This window comes from Mirounga leonina, unplaced genomic scaffold, assembly GCF_011800145.1.
Source record: "Mirounga leonina isolate KUSES-001 unplaced genomic scaffold, KU_Mleo_1.0 Mir_321, whole genome shotgun sequence".
In the NCBI taxonomy this organism is placed as follows: Eukaryota; Metazoa; Chordata; class Mammalia; order Carnivora; family Phocidae; genus Mirounga; species Mirounga leonina.
In genome coordinates this window covers 2673865-2691288 of record NW_023270680.1, presented here as the reverse complement: position 1 = coordinate 2691288, position 17424 = coordinate 2673865, and the positions used below count along the sequence as shown (strand labels likewise).

General features: G+C 44.5%; 1 protein-coding gene across 1 annotated transcript in view; it reads right to left on the bottom strand.

Moving 5' to 3' along the window:
• Nucleotides 1-17424, bottom strand: part of DPP6 (dipeptidyl peptidase like 6) — a 681409-nt gene that overhangs the window by 394248 nt on the left and 269737 nt on the right. The gene's annotated exons all lie outside the window — the stretch shown is intronic.

Below are 17424 nucleotides of genomic sequence, written 5' to 3'. Positions count from 1 at the left end.
TCCTCCCTGTGAAATGCAAGGAGGCTTTTCACTTCATACTCTCCCGTGACCGCCTCTCATGGTTGACAGGGTCACCTACCCCGGGAACGAGCTGGCTTTCCCTTCTCCTTCCCCTTTGCTGGCACTGACCAAAATTCTTTTCCGATATGATCTCATTTGGGCTCATAATTTCAGGGATTACATAACAAAAATCTTTGGTTCAGATACACTCCACATTCATTCCAAGCACATTTCTAGAAGCTTGAATTTACTCTCCAGCGCCTGTCTATGTGGCTGCCCTGTTTTTGCTTGAAACCCTGGAGTCATGCCCTCCTTCAAAGGGTCTCCACTTTACCTCCAGGGAGACTCCGAGCAATCAGAGCTGTGAGTCTGATACTTCTCTTCCTCAAACTGACCTCTCTCTGCCTGGGCCAGGGAGACTGGTGTTATTTACCCCAGTGAGGGTGCTTGGTTTGATTTTCCCAGGGCAATACCGAACGCCCTAGACTGCTCCCTGAACAACTCCCTGGCCTCCTTTAAGTTTCAACAACATTCTCAGCCCTCTGCTAGCCCCTCCTGGTACGATTTTCTAGCAAGACCTGACGCTGCACCCACATCCATGCCCTGCACGCCCTCCAGGCTGAACCACTCAGCCCCCTCCAAATACGCCCACACTTCCCTGCATGATTGCCCTTGGCCTTCTCTCTTCCCTGAAGGGCTTTTTCAAGATAGATATCATTAGGGCACCTGGGTGGCTCAGTTGGTTAAGCGACTGCCTTCGGCTCAGGTCATGATCCTGGAGTCCCGGGATCGAGTCCCGCATCGGGCTCCCTGCTCAGCAGGGGGTCTGCTTCTCCCTCTGACCCTCTCCCCTCTCGTGCTCTCTGTCTCTCATTCTCTCTCTCAAATAAATAAATAAAATCTTAAAAAAAAAGATAGATATCATTATACATAATATATATCTTATATAACTTATTAAATTATATCTCTCATTCAAGGCTAAGTTAAAATTCAATCTTCTCCATGAAGCACCCCAATCTTCCACGTGGAGAGAAGAGGTATCACTCCTTCAGCCATTTAAAGCACACACCCCAAAGCCTGGCAGAACAGAAGGCAGTCGGCCCCCGAGGGCTTCCTTCCTGTGGTCCCCGGGGCCTCCTAGAGTGTCACGCCCCCTGCAGCACCCAACATCCTAGCGGGTGGCTTGCTTGTAAACAATTCTATGACAAGACGAACACATCTCTTTGCCCAGAGTAAGCCCTGAAGAGAAATGCTCAGACAATCAATCTGTATTTGTTGACTGCAGCAAAAATATAAACAAAGTTAACACCTGGCACTTGAGTTTGGGTCTCTCCAAGTTCTAATATGCACACTGCTTCTTTTAATCTTTCTGACAATTCTGTGAAGTTAATAGAGAAGATAGGATTATCTCCACTTCACAGAAATGATAACGGGAGTCCTTGCAAAATTACATGACTTACTCAGTATAACTAGAAAAAAATTAAGGAACGTATTAGAGAAATAATCCAAATGTCCGGATTCTAGAACACTTTGTCACACAGTTGCTCCTGCATGTGGCGGCTGCATTTCAACTAAATCGGTGAAACCAGTAAAGCTACAATGAGCATGGCTTCCTGGGAAGTAAACTTTCCTTGGGATTCCTCCTCCTCTTCTTCCAAAAAAAGAAAGGTTAATGACTCTCTAAGTAGATAAATAATGAATAGTGTAGTTTCTCTTGAATTTCCAGAATCCAAAGATTTGTTCTGATTGTTGCTTTGTTCTCACCTAAAAGATTTCTCAAAGGGCCTACAGTGGGTTGAAGTTTTAAATATTCCTTCCCTGTTAAATATTAAAGCAGATACTATTCAATTAACAAAACCCAGTTAGAGCAGCTCCTACCAAGGCGGATGGTTCAGAGACAAGAACTCTCAAGGATTTGGTTGAAATATTTCACCCTGGAGTAACAGCATCCTTCCTTCTAAAGAAAGTGCTTTTAAAATTTGTTTTCCTAAGCAGTCAAGTGTGCCATATAAAAATGACCTGCCGTGTACCTGAGTCTTGCTGGTTTAAGAAGGGAACTTACAAGACAGAAGAGATAAATGAACAGGGTCTGCAAAACACAATTTTCTCCCCAAGGGAGTTATGCCTCTGTGACATCAGGATTTGATACCCCAGGGGGTGAGTGACATGTGGAGGCACTGAGGCACCTAATTTTTCTGCTTGTTTTGGGTATTTCGTTGCAAAATGAAAACAGCATAACCAGAATAGGGAGACAATGAAAGAAATGAAGGCTGCCCGTTCACTTGAAATGGAGAGAGAATTATAATCATAAAATAGAAAGGAAAAAGAAATACAATGATGACAGATAATAGTTTTCTTCTTGTGATCACTTTGATGCCGGAATACGAGGGTGTTTAGATGGGTCATGAAGTCTTTGAAGTGCAAATGAAAAAAGGGGATCATATCATTGCATCAACTTAGGAGTGCACCCACGAGATCAACTCCGTGTGGGAGGGGGCAGCGTGTCCGTTCGGGAGTTAGCTTCGCCTGGGACTGAATCTAGACTATGTTACTAACAAGTTGAAAGATCTTAGGCAAGCTGTTTAAATGATCCGCACCTCAGGTTCCTCTCCTTTTAAGATGAGGTTAATTATGAAAAAACACAAATTCAAAGGGATACTTGCACCTCTATGTTTATAGCAGTGTTATCAACAATAGCCAAGATATGGAAGCAGCCCAGGCGTCCACCGACTGATGAATGGAGAAAGATGTGGTATGTATATACAATGGAATAGTACTCCACCACAAAAAAGAATGAAATTTTACCATTTACAACAACACGGATGGAACTATAGAGTGTGATGCTGAGTGAAATAAGTCGGTCAGAAAAAGACAAATACCATATGATTTCACTCCTATGTGGAGTTTAAGAAACAAAACAAAGGAACAAAGGACAAAAGAGAGAGAAAGACAAACCAAGAACAGGCTCTTAACTCTAGAGAACACACTGGTGGTGACCAGAGGGGAGGTGGGGGGGGGAAACAGGTGATGGGGATGAAGAGTACACTTTTTGTGATAAGCACTGAGTAATGTATGGAAGTGCTGAATCATTATATTGTGCACTTGAAACTAATATAACACTGTATGTGAACTACACTGGAATTAAAATAAAAAACTTAAAATAAGGATGAGGGTAATAATGACTCTGTCATGGCAGTGCTGGGAAGATTGACAACTCGCACAGACAAAGTGCTTGGTGTTCAACACACGGTCTCAATACACTGTCGTTACCACCCTCAGGGTCACACCCGACACACCACGTGAATCCAGGGTGAGTGCACTGATTTTTACTAACATTTTTGCCCAGAGTTATCATGTGTTTTATTGCATCACAATTGTCGGATATAAACCTAGAAATGTACATTCAGGGAAAGACTACGTTGAAATAAATGGTCCCCCTGAAACTGTTCTAGCTCAAAGACTGGCTACAATGCCCAAATGCATCAAGACCCAGAAATATTTGAGACTGGGCAGGAGAAGAAAGAGGGCTGTTTCCTGGAGAAGATGCCTCTGCCCTTCTCCTCCTCCACAGACAGCACAAAGCAGATAAATGTGTTGGGCACCTGCTGGCCAGATTTTTCATCTGCATCTCAGGAGTGCTTAAAAATAAACAAATATATTAGAATTCATTCAAAACCTGGGAACACCAACATTTCTATCAGAGTTTGAGCAGCTTCCCCATCAGAAGAGAATTAATCTTGGTATTAGCAGCATGTGGTGGTGGCAGCATATGATTTATTATGGGTCATTCACTTATAATTTCTTCTACTGAAATCACATTGCACACAACAGGGGTAATATTTTATTCAAAAATGCAGGTGGTACTTCATAACAAAGACATTACCTTTTTGGGGGGGAAACAGCATTTTCCATCAATGTGTGATTCTAGAATTCTCTCTCCTTTTCTAATGACACTTATGAATGAGGAATTAAAACTGAAATGTGATTCTTTTATTCCTTTCTCAGCAGATTGTCCCCTCCATTTTCATAAGATGCAGGCTAAAATTTAATATCATGCAAATTTCCCATCATTCTGGTGGACCCCTCTATTGCTACCGTTCAGTCAACATTCGCGGCTAGAGACTTGGGGGAAAAAACCATGAAGTGGCTTAATTTTGTTCTAAAATAAATAGATGATTCTAAAAGGGGGTCCTCTTTCATTCTTGCTTCCCGCACATTTACTGGTTTATTATCATGTCCTGCCTCTGCACAAATGAATATTTTTTTGTATGTGCTCTACCAGCAAATGGAAACAGTGGGTCACAGAACATCCAGGACAGCAAGATTATGCTCAGGTTCTTTGGTATACACTACGTCCTTTAGCTGCCACCACAAGTCATAACGGGCTGCATTTTTATCCCTGTTCGAGTATGAGCATCAGACAGCGTTTGTCTGTGCACAGCAAGGTGCTGGCTAGTCAAGTTTTCTCCCTGAAGTCACAGGGAAAGGGGAACGTTCTCTTTCCTTCCCTCCCTCCCTCCTTCCCACAGAAGCAGAAATGCCCTGGATGGTCTGGAATAAGGGTGTTTTCCACACTGAGATGCTATGGTCACAACTGCAGGCTTGGAGTTGGACCAATAGAGCCTGAATCCCAGCTCTGCTGCTTGCTGGCTCGCTGCTGTGAGCGTGTCACTAAAGCTCTGGGAGACTCACTCCCCTTCTGCAGATGGGGGAGGTACTCACAGCCCCTGCCCGGGAGGTGTTCTGAGGATTAAGAATACAATGCATACAGGGGCGCCTGGGTGGCTCAGATGGTTAAGCATCTGCCTTCGGCTCGGGTCATGATCCCAGGGTCCTGGGATCAAGTCCCACATCGGGCTCCTGGCTCAGCGGGGGGTCTGCTTCTCCCTCTCCCTCTGCCTCTCCCACTGCTCATGCTCTCTCTCTATATATATCTCTGTGTCTCAAATGAATAAATAAAATCTTTAAAAAAAAAAAGAATACAATGCATACAATGCGGGTGAATCGTTTAGCAGAATGCCATGTGTATAGGAAGCACGCACCATCAGAACCATTATTAGTTTATCTATACTCTTATTTGATTAGGGAGTCAAATCAGGTCAACTCAAAAAAATCAGTTCAGCAAAGTATATTCTCACCCCAAAGTTATAAGAACCTTTTAAAAAGCAATCAATGTAAAATGTAATCGCATCCAGTCCACATACCGTGAGACCACAGAAAATGAGGGAAGAAAAATGTTTCAGTTTTAGATGTGAATTAAAAGTATTAAAACGACTCGGATTGTAGGGTTTAAACTTTAGATTTACCTTCTTCAGAGGAAGAGTGGGAGAGGATACTTTCATCTCCCGAATTGTCGCACATGTTCCTGACCCACAGCCGGGGTCTCCTGAGCCCCACCGCGCTCCTGCCCAGCAGTGGCTTTGTGCCTCCTTCCTTTGATTCTCCAATTCTGCACAATGATGACCTGTGCCTCCTGGGTCTTTAATCCAAATACAGTAGAACAGCAATTACCCAGAAAGCTCTGGGAACGAGGGTTGTGGTTAATTTAATTTTCTAATTAACTGAGGACTAACAAGAAGCACTGTTTAGTTTCAACCCTCCATTGAAAATCTTCTTACAGTGCACGGGTCCAACCTTTACCTGAGAGTAAAGTCAATAAAACAAGACCCATCCAGACGACCGAAGATCTCGCCACCTTGAGGCCCAAGCCTGCCGCCCACTGAACGCGAGGCCAGCTGCAGAGCACATGAGAAAGGTCGAGACCCCCATCACGTGAAGTCGCTCACAGGGGCTGCTTTATTGTCACTCGCTTCCTTCAGAAGTGTGGTTAATCAAAGAAGGAAAAGGTTGATCGATGGAGGTTTTTGCTCAGCTGGGTCCTGGTTAAGTTACTCACACGCGTCCACCCCTTAGTGGAATACCTATGAAAAAGTCTACTTTCTGAGATGGAATCTCAAGCGCTTTCGCCAACAGACAGTCTGATCTCTTCTGTTAGTACAATAGCAGCAGTAGGGTTGTTATCAGGAGGGGACAGTGATGGCCCTTCTGGAAGCCTGGTCACTGAGACCTCGGCACACAGGGAGGCCTCTGTCGGGGGCGGGGGGGAGGGCGCCAAGGTTAAATCTTGTGCTTCTGGTCACCACCCTGTCTTCAGCACCCCCCACACTTATCCCCACTGTTTTTAAGAACAAACATTTTTGCTTATAAATATGCTCTGGCTTAGAAGTGTGAGCTGGGCTGGTGAGTGCCTAGAGGCAAGAGCTTGGTCAGGGGGCTGGCGAATCTGGGCAGAACATACTGAAAGTCTGAGGGCCAGGGTGGAATTACAGACATTTCTTGCCTGACCGACAGATCCATGGGGGTTGTGTTCCCTGAATTATGAATTTCAGGAAAAATCAGCATTAAGAGGATGAGTCTAGGAGGACACACACCCAGAGAAGTGCCTACAGATAGTGAGAAATGCCCAGTGTGGGCTTAGAAGAGTCTGGAACCGGGGCATACATTTGGCACGCATGAGCCTGAGGTGATGCCCAAAGCCATGCTGACTGGAGGGGCCATGCTGGAGATGACCAGTACACAATCAGTGGACCAGCCAGTGGGAAACTGAAGGCCCGCAACGCCCAACACAGGGAATTCTAAGACATGGTTCCTTCTTCTGAGGATTCTATGATGGAGTAGAACCAACAAACGTGATATTGTGTACGAAACAAAAGCACACCCATGAAGTAGGATCCAAAACAGGAGAGTAGTAGAAGCAGCCACCGCTCACACAGCACTCTTCCATTCATGGCTGGCACCTGCTAACTGTGGTCTGTAAAGCCATAAAGCATCTTCTCATTTAAGCTGATGAGGTGGTGGTGATGAGGGAGCCCATCTCCCCTACTTTACAGGCAAGGATAAGAGGGTACGTTCACGTGCTAAAGGTCACATCATAAGGAAGTGTCGGGACCACATGTAATTCGGGGACAGATGGTGTGTTTCAGACTCTGGGTCCTGTGGGGGATGAGGTGCAAGGCAGGGCAAGTGGCGCAGGAGGAGTCAGGGGGCCAGGTTTACTATGGGGGTAATGAACACACATGGTAAAACTTGGAGGTGTGTGTGCGTGGGGGGGAAGGTTTCTCCCAAAAAGGAAAACCACTGAGACGGTGGGTGTTTCCAGAGAGGAGGGGTCCCTGGTTAGCACTTCTCCAAAGTTCCATACTCACCTGGTTTACTTATATGACTTCCTAGGCCTGGCCCTGCACTGGACGATTCCCTCTTGCATCGTCTAGAGCTTTACAATTTATCAAGACAGGTACTTAAAGTATAGGCAGATCTTGTTGCCTCTGCTTGAAACTCTCCACTGCCTTCCAGCTACCCTCAAAAGAAGCCCTCACCTCTGCTTTGGCCTCGGGTGCTCCCTGAGGTGACCACATGGCCAGCCGCCCCTCATGCAGGTGAGAGGCCTTCCCTGACCTCCTTGTGGACACTGCACCATGTCGTGCTTTGACTTCCCACCCTATTTTCTTCAGAGTCCTACCTGATATATTATATATTCCCTTGTCTATTATCATCTTCCCATTTGGACCTAAGTACCTCTAGGGTAACTGGCATGGGTAGATGCTCAATAAATTATCTGCTGAACTAATAAACAGATGAATAAATGAACAAAAGAGTCTAGTTTCTTGCCATAATCACATCATGTGACTACCAAGAAAAGCTCTCATAAAGGGGCACCTGGGTGGCTCAGTCGGTTGAGCGTCTGACTCTTGGTTTCAGCTCAGGTCATGATCTCAGGGTCATGCCCGTTTTGGGCTCCATGCTCAGCAGGGAGTCTGCTTGAGATTCTCTCCCTCTCCCTCTGCCCCTTCCCCCTCCAATCCCTGTCTGTCAAATAAATAAATCTTTTTTTAAAAAAAAAAAAAAAAAAGGTCTCATGAGGGACATGCAATTGAATGTATACCCTCTGGTATGTAGTAAAAAAAAAAAAAGACTACCTTAGAATCATGCATTGTCAACATATATATTTGCAATAATAGCTATTCTTACAGGGTTCTTATAATGTCAGTGTTTAGAAATTCAGTCAACTTCTATTAATCTGTCTTTTATAATAATTACCCATCCACTTCAAAGCTTAGATATTTAATCCTTTCAGGAAACATTCAATTGCTACATGTGAAAGTTACCGTGAGAATTTTGATAAAATGGATTTGTCTAAGAATAAACTTGTCAATTATATTTTGGGGAATGCCAGAATGCAAGGAAAATCAATGTACTATGTCATACATGGTCAAGGTATTACCTAGCTCATAAATTTGAAAACAAGAAAACCCCTCATTCTCTTAGTTTCCTAAATGTTTAGACACTGAAATAAATCATCATACAAATACTGTAAAATATATTATTGTTTGACAGAAGATACAAAGGGTTAATTTTCACATGCAAAGAGAATTAAATAACCAAAGCCTACTTCATAAAATTGCTAGAACCCTGATCTCTGCAGTGAACAAGAATTTTATTAATCTCTTTTTTTAAGATTTATTTATTTATTTTAGAGAGAGAGAACACAAGCGAGTGCAGGGCGGGGAGGGGCAGAGGGAGAGGGAGAGAGAGAAAGAACGTCAAGCAGACTCCCTGATGAGCGTGGAGCCCAATGAGGGGCTTGATCCCACTACCCTGAGATCATGACCTGAGCCGAAACCAAGAGTCCTCCACTTAACTGACTGAGCCACCCAGGCGCCCCAATTTTATTGATTTCTAACTTACTGTTTTCACCCTGAAATGAGAAGATTTCAAGGCATGATCATCACCTGCAAGAAGGTAACACCACCCACCTAACTTCCCTGCCTCATGGTTGGGTGGGGTCTCTGGGTAACGACACAGAGCAGCCAACATTGCCCGTGACTTTCACACTCCTACCCGTTTCCTGTCGTTGCTCTAGAACTGCTGAAATCAGCAAGAATGCCCTTCTAAATAATCTATTGACATCTCTACATAAATTAGATCCTTAAGGTGAGGGTACTGTGAACCTTGTGGAGGCTGAGTGCTCACTATGGGGACGACCATCCATCAGGGTGAATGATAGTTTTCCAAACCAGCTTAAACGACACTGTGGGCTTCCTGTCCGGAAAGAATCCAAGCACTCCGGGAACTGAAATGGGCTCTTGGAATGTCACTTGTAGTGGAGAATATGTTTGAGGGGGAAAGAAATCACCAAGAAATAGAACGTAAGCCTCTGACAAATGGAAAACTATGTTAAATTATCTGGGTCCTATGATCTTAACTTTACTTACATGGCAACAGATAATATGTTTTCTTCACCTGGAATCAACTTCCCATTACCATTCCCAGTCATAAGCCTACATTTGCCTTAAGAGCTTATTGAAAACTCCACCCCAAGTCACCCATTGAGGGGACCACTTGCTCCAGGCTCCTGTTAAACACAGGCGAGGAAGAAGAGTTCACGGTCTCCATTGTGAGGGAAGGTCTTCCCAGACAGTACCTGCAGGGATAACAAGACATGTTTTCTGTCTCTGGGGCTACTCTCTCCTTTGCAAAATGGGGAAGACAAGACTAATCTGTGGTTCCCAAGTCTGGATGATCATCTGAGTCAAAAATAAAACCCCTGGGTCCCACTTCTAGAAGCAATGATTCCAAGCATCTTGGGGGGAACCCAGACACTTTTAAATGTCCCAAGTAATTCTGATGATCATCTGATTTGGGAACTACCAGATGTGAAGATTACTGTTGTCTTCAGCGTCTCAAAAGAACTGTTCTGAGAATGTACGCATGGCAGGACAGGGTTTAGGAAATAATTTAGCATTACCATTCAATCATGCCACAGATATTTTTTGTGTGCCTGCTACAAGTCATTCACTCTTCCAGGTGCTGAGCATGTAAGAGTTGGGGGGAAAAGTAGGCAACTCCTGCCCACACAGAGCTTACCTACCAGCTTCACGTGGCAATAAGGGTGATGGAAAAAAATGAGGATCAGAGAAAGACAGGAAATGTACAATGCATAAAATTGCTCTATGTGCTTATTCACATGCTCCTTGTGGCCACTGATGTGGTCCTAAATGTGCCAATACCAAAGGCAGTACCATGAGCAGTGGGTTCTGTAAATGCTGGGCTGGGGACAAAGGGAAAAGACTAGAAGGAACACACTCCTCCCTTCTGCCATGATAATGTGGGGGCTGACAAGGGAACTGTCCTCACTCAAAGGACAAAATAAGTGATAGAACCCTATATGCTAAAGGAAGCTATTAAGAACTGTACATTGCGTTGGCCGCCTAGCCTCCCAAGATGCTGCTTCCATGGGCTCTTGGGGCCAGCCAAAGAGAGTCACCTTGGGCCTCGACCCACCCACTTGACTCGCTAGTCCTCTTCTAAACTTTGGCTTAGATGTTTACACTTCTACGGAATGTTTGTTCTCTAGCTCTCTCAAGATTGGGTTTGAAAGCCTCCTCTAGAAGTATCCCACCCTCATCTTGTAGCAACAATCTTGTGGTATGTTAAAATGTCCCTTCCTTTTGTTTTCTCAGCATCTTCAGGACCAGGAGTGTGTGTTCCTGGGGTTGGCAGAAGACCCGGCACATTCTCAGCCTTCCTCTGCTCTTCCTGAAAGAGGCAGGTCACTTTCAGAATTTTTCTGGGCTTCAAAGACCAATAATGACCTAGGTCTAGAGCTATGACACTGGACTCCCAAGTCTCGTAGGTTCATTTTCTCTTTTCTCCCCCATTCTTTCATCCTCCTGACTGTGTTCTCTTCCAGGTCCACATCCCACCCTCTGTCTTGCTTGCTCTTTCTGCCCCTCACCTAACAAGGCTACTCCTCCCCATGATGGTTTCTCCATCCTGCATGCTTGCCCACCTTGCCCAAATGCCCATCCTGAAGTCTTCCTGTATTTGGTCACCTGCTCACATCCAGGGCTCACTCACAGAGAGGAGCTGCTGCTCTTCCAGAAGGGGTGGCTTTGATAGGTCCTACAGGAGCTCCATGGATGCTCCAACAAATGGCACATATTTTCAGCCAGTGCTGCATGGATTCTCCAATGCTTTCTCTAATTTGGTGACATTTTTACATCTTTTATCCTGACTTAACCTACCTTGTGCATGCAACAGAGTGATATCTGGTGAAAATCTGGAATTTTAGAAAAGTTGCCTGTTTGTATGGAAGTTTATGTAACTTCTACATTCATCGATGAAGGCTGAAGTAATGTCACCATTGCCATAATGTCCAATGAGATCAAGATCTGCTGGGGCCAAGAGGCAAGTGTTTCCACGGAGAAGACAGGCAGAGACAGGTGTGATGGGGAAGCACAGTAGAACATGAACTTATTGTGTGATGATATTCCTGGTCAATACGGGGCACTGGAAACACCAGGGGATCGTAAATTACTGCAATGAAGGAAAAGCTACATATATACAGATAAGCCCCCAGAATACCCATTTTAGAGTTAAGTAATGTGATCCTGGTTGTCACATCCGGGAGGACAGAGCAGAGATGTCAATAGAATATCCAAGACTCTGTGAGCCAGCCCAGCCCATTACTTTAAAAATACCTCGGAGGGCCACAGAAACTGAACAGCAATAGTTTTCATGAATATACTGTGTTACACTGCAATAAAGGATTACCTTTCTGGAAGAATCATACCATGAAGACCAGCCCATGATCGGGGGAAATAATAAAAAATGTGATTCTGTGGTGCCTCCTGCTTTCCCCTTGAAAGCATCCATCCTTCTCATCCAAGCTGCTGGTGTTCAGAGGCTGAAGAGACCAGGCTTCTGCCTGCCTGCCTACCCCTCAGGACCCTGGTTACTGGGTAATCAAACTCCACTTCTTTTTGCTTTCTCTAAAAATGCTCACCGATAGAAGTTTATATGCAAATTCTGTTACTGTTCCAGCAAGGTCATCTGTATACAGGTGCCATCAAGGGGGAGCTAAACTCTACCGATGAATCCCGGCCAGGCAGGTGATAATGTTGGGTGTGTCGTGGCCTGTGCCAGCCGGGATCTCATCTAAACTTCACACATGGAGATGAGAGCTTGTGTCCCAGAGACTGACCAACGTTCTCAAATCCACAGCAACTGGTGGCACAATCCGACCTGGGACTTGGGTCCACACCTGTCAGTGACCCCTCATTTCAAAAGTGAGAAACTCGACCATTCCTAGGACCTGACGAACCCTAATGAGCATGGAGAGTGACTCCAGAGCATGCATCTCCTGTGAAGGGAGGGCAGGCTTCGAAGTAGAAGGCGTGGAGTGAAGTGTGGGATGGACAGTACCTACTTAAAAAAGTAACAACTTGGGCATGAGCCATTATGATACCTCAGAACGTCACCACAGTTTTCCAATGCTCAGAAATAAAATTCAATTCACATGCTCATCTGATTCTCACTGGTTTTCCCTAGAAGTGGATGATACATTAGAGTAGGAGAGCGAGCTGCTGTGATATGGTCTGAACAGACTTCTCATCTTGTTCTCATCGGCCCTGTGGGCTGGTCTTACTGCCTCCTTCAGACACTGTCCTTCCTTTCTCCATACCTCCGAAGCTGGTTCCTGCCCACTCTTCCAGATCCCTTCCAGCACCCAGGTGTCTGCCCAAGGCCAGTCTCCTCCAACAGGTATTCTCTGAATGCTTCTAGATCCCAGTGGCCTCCTCCTCCAAGAGACACAAATCTGCCATGTGTGCCATTTGATGTTATAAGGCTTTAAATTGTCCCCAACTGTTCAGGTCTCTATGCCGTGTCTCCCGACATAAAGTCTGTTCTTCCCGAAGGACAGGGGATGCCACAATCTCCGTCATTGGAGGGCACAGTCTTTGCCCTTACAAAGATCTGACTTTGAGTCCCAGCATTACATAGCAATGCTCTAATTCAGCTCTGTGGTCTCAAATGTACATGAAGACAATTACACAATACACATGAAGATTAAATGAGATACATGGATAAAGTCCTGAGCTGAGTGTCTGGCTGCTTAATGCTCGTTGATGGATTATGACTGGAGACCCCTCACCCAGTGATGGGGGTCGGGGGGAATGTCCAGACTCTCACCAGGGAGCGTGAAGAATCCTTTCATGGATGTAAGAAATGGGTACTATTTTAAATAATCCATTAACATTTTTTAAACTGCCGAGTCATAAATCATTTGGAGACAAGAAAGTGTCATTGTACCTTCTCATATAATTATTGGTAGTGCACATGAGTTTTATATATTAAAACTGACTAGAAGTCATTTTATCTGACACATAAGAATGATCGGCATGCTCTATAAGGCAATCCACGGGAAACACTTTAGTACCAAATGATGTTTTAAAAATAGACACAAACTACAATGTGAGAGATTCCATTAATTGGAGAATCCAAAGGAAGCATAGTGAGGGAAGGAGATTAGGGTATTTTATGACTCTAAGTATTCAGTTCAGAAAGGCAAGGCAAGAGTTCAAGGCAATAACATAAGAATTCCAAGTATTTGCTCATTTACCTTTTAACTTCAGCCCAAGAATGGATTAATAGTTTTCTGACTGTTCACTCTGGGCCTTGCCAGAAATAGTCACATGTTACAACTAACAGTTGTAGTCTATGAATTATGTTCCACTTTGTCACCAAGTTCATTTGGATACACTGAACCTGATGAGCTAATAATTCTCCCTCCTTATGGTTTGGCAGGTTTGAGATTTTCAAGAGGAATACAGAAATAGATGCCATCAACCACATGTAGAAAGCAAGGGAGAATGTGAGGAAAGCAGGTACGTACTGGCTCTGCTCCCTACTCATGAATAAAGGGAAAACCTGCACCGAGCACCGAGTCAGCTCCCAGTGCGGGCGTGCTCGCTGTCCTCAGCATCAGCATCATCAGGACCATAATTACCACTGCCATCCTTTTGATTGGAAAGAGATACAGGATGCATCTTTGAACCTAGAGAATGAAAATCCCCACAAAATAGGCGTATCCACTGGGCAACCTCAACAGCTAGTTAAGTCCAAACTAGGTTGCTGGTTTGATAATGACAGACTGAACTCAGCCCACCATCAGTCAGTGACCCCTCATTTCAAAAGTGAGAAACTCGACCATTCTCTAACACCATTCACAAAGATAAACTCAAAGTGGATGAAAGACCTCAATGTGAGACAGGAATCCATCAAAATCCTAGAAGAGAACATAGGCAGTAACCTCTTTGACATCGCCCACAGCAACTTCTTTCAAGATACATCTCCAAAAGCTAGTGAAACAAAAGCAAAAATGAACTTTTGGGACTTCATCAAGATAAAAAGCTTCTGCACAGCAAAGGAAACAGTCAACAAAACAAAGAGGCAACCCACAGAATGGGAAAAGATATTTGCAAATGACACTACAGATAAAGGGCTGGTATCCAAGATCTATAAAGAACTTCTCAAACTCAACACCCAAAAAACAAATAATCAAGTCAAAAAGTGGGCAGAAGAGATGAAAAGACACTTCTCTGAAGAAGACATACAAATGGCTAACAGACACATGAAAAAATGTTCATCCTTATTAGCCATCAGGGAAATCCAAATCAAAACCACACTGAGATACCACCTTACACCAGTTGGGATGGAAAAAACTGACAAGGCAGGAAACAAAAAATGTTGGAGACGTTGTGGAGAAAGGGGAACCCTCTTACACTGTTGGTGGGAATGCAAGTTGGTACAGCCACTTTGGAAAACAGGGTGGAGGTGCCTCAAAAAATTAAAAATAGAGCTACCCTATGACCCAGCAATTGCACTCATGGGTATTTACCCCAAAGACACAGATGTAGTGAAAAGAAGGGCCATATGCACCCCAATGTTCATAGCAGCAATGTCCACAATAGCCAAACTGTGGAAAGAGCCGAGATGCCCTTCAACAGATGAATGGATAAAGAAGATGTGGTCCATATATACAATGGAATATTACTCAGCCATCAGAAAAGATGAATACCCAACTTTTACATCAACATGGATGGGACTAGAGGAGATTATGCTAAGTGAAATAAGTCAAGGAGAGAAAGTCAATTATCATATGGTTTCACTTATTTGTGGAACATAAGGAATAACATGGAGGACATTAGGAGAGGGAAGGGAAAAATGGGGGGGGAATTGGAGGGAGAGATGAACCATGAGAGACTATGGACTCTGAGAAACAAACAGGGTTTTAGAGGGGAGGGGGGAGGGGGGATTGGTTAGCCCAGTGATGGGTAATAAGGAGGGCATGTACTGCATGGAGCACTGGGTGTTATACGAAAACAATGGATCGTGGATCACCACATCAAAAACCAATGATGTACTGTATGGTGACTAACATAACATAATAAAAATTTTTTTTAAAAAAGTGAGAAACTTGAAACACAGGGAAGCCATCATTTGCCCCTGGATGCTGGTCAGCATCGTGCCCTGGTCCAGAGGGCACCTCCTGACACCTGCGCTCTGGCCGCACGCAGACGGCCCCACACACTGCCTCTGTAAACAGCTTCAGGCAGAGGGAGTCACCTACGAGCTAGGCTATAGTCTTGGCACACATTAAATGTGTACATTCCACTGCTGTTTTCAGCAAAGATCAGTGCATGAAAAAATGGCTTCCCAAAGAAAAAAGCCCCTCACACTGACATAAAATCTGGCTTGCTTGTAATTTCCTCCAGATTCCCTTCCTGGCTCATCATAGAGCTACCCTGTCTAGAGAAAGAAAGCGGAAGCTAAGGCACCAATGACAAGCTTCATCCACAGTTTTTGCCGGGCCTACACACATACAGACCCATATCTGCGCATGTGTATACTAACTGTTGTACAAACACATTTGTCACTGAGGGTCACTGTCAAAATTCTGAGACCCTAAAACACTGCCAGGTCCTTCCCTCCCTTCAGAATGTTTATGTGACTCAAAGGCATGAAAGACACAGGTAGGAGGATTCTGAAGGGACAGGACACTGCAAGTCCTCATTCAGGTTCTCAGGTTTGCTCGGTGGCGCTAAAGATCAAGAGTCTGGAAGCACTGAGTGTGAATGGAAGAGGCCATCCCACCAGAACCATTAATATTTGGGATTTGGTACTGTGAGGCTACCTTGGACACATCACCATTGACATACCTCCAGGACCAGATCCCCCCTCCCATTGCCCCTCACGGGCGCAGAAGCTCCACAATCCCCATCTGGGTATTCCCTGATGCATGGACACTGAGGTGAGTGGGTGCAGAGGACCCTGCCATAGACCCTGGATGGAGGTGTGATTTCCGGGGGTCTTTACGCTCTGCCCACTTCCACCTCTCAAAGGTGATGGCTGCAATGCCCACCCAGACCAGAGAGGAAGCTAAGCTAAAACACACTTTCCTAGAAAACCCAGGGCCACGTGTGCCCCGAAGTTGGAGATGTTGGCACGAGGCAGGGACCAACCCAGGGAATGGCCACGGGGAATGCATCCAGTACCAGACAAGGCTCACGAAGGAGCTACACAGAGAGCCCACCATTCCCCACCAACACCCTCCTCTCACAACTGGGGATTTACAGCACAGAGGAAGGAAAAATCATGAATGCGTGTTCCCTCTGCACTCCCCAAAAGCAATGAAATACATACATCACCAGGAGGAGATGTATGTTTTAGAGGAGACAGGTGATATTACCAGGACCCAGCCTGACATTTCCCACCATTGGCTTCACCTGGTGTGCACAGATAGGGTCTCCACCCACCTGCTCCAACACTTCTTCTTTTGAAGAATTACAAAGCTCAGGAAAAGCAGAATAGACAACAGCAGATAACACCGAACGCCTGCATATGCTTCATGTCGACATCAACTGCTGACCATTTCACTGCATTTATGCCCTCGTTTCCTCCCTCTAGATATGTACATATATTTGTACATATGTGTACGTACATACATGCACACACACTTGTTTTTGTTAAACCCTTTGACAATCACTTGCAAACAATACTCCAAATACCTCAGCACACATTTCCTAGTAAGGACATTCTCCTAAACTGCTGCAACCCATACCGTCTTCCCTATATTACAACACCTACAGTATTTAACATTAATAAGAGAGCCCCGATGAAATTCTCTAATTTTCCCCAAATGCCTTTTATATCTATTTCTTTTTAGCAAGGAACCAATCAAAGTTAGTGTTTTGTATTTGCTGTTACTTCTATTTTATCTCTTTTAATTTAATATATCCTCCCCCTCTACCTTTCCGCCTTTCTGATTGTTTCATTTTTCATGCTGACATTGCTTTTTGTTTTCTTTTATTTCTATAAACTAGGGCAGTAGTCTTCTAGGAAACCCCATAATCTGGACTCATCTGATTATTTTCTCATGGTTAGATTCACTTTAACATTTTTGGCAATAATACTACATAAAGAATGCTGAGCGTTGCTTATTACATCCCATGAAGGAACACATAATTTGTTCCAACATTGTCAGTACTGAGTTTGGCCACTTGGTTAGGCAGTGTTCATTAG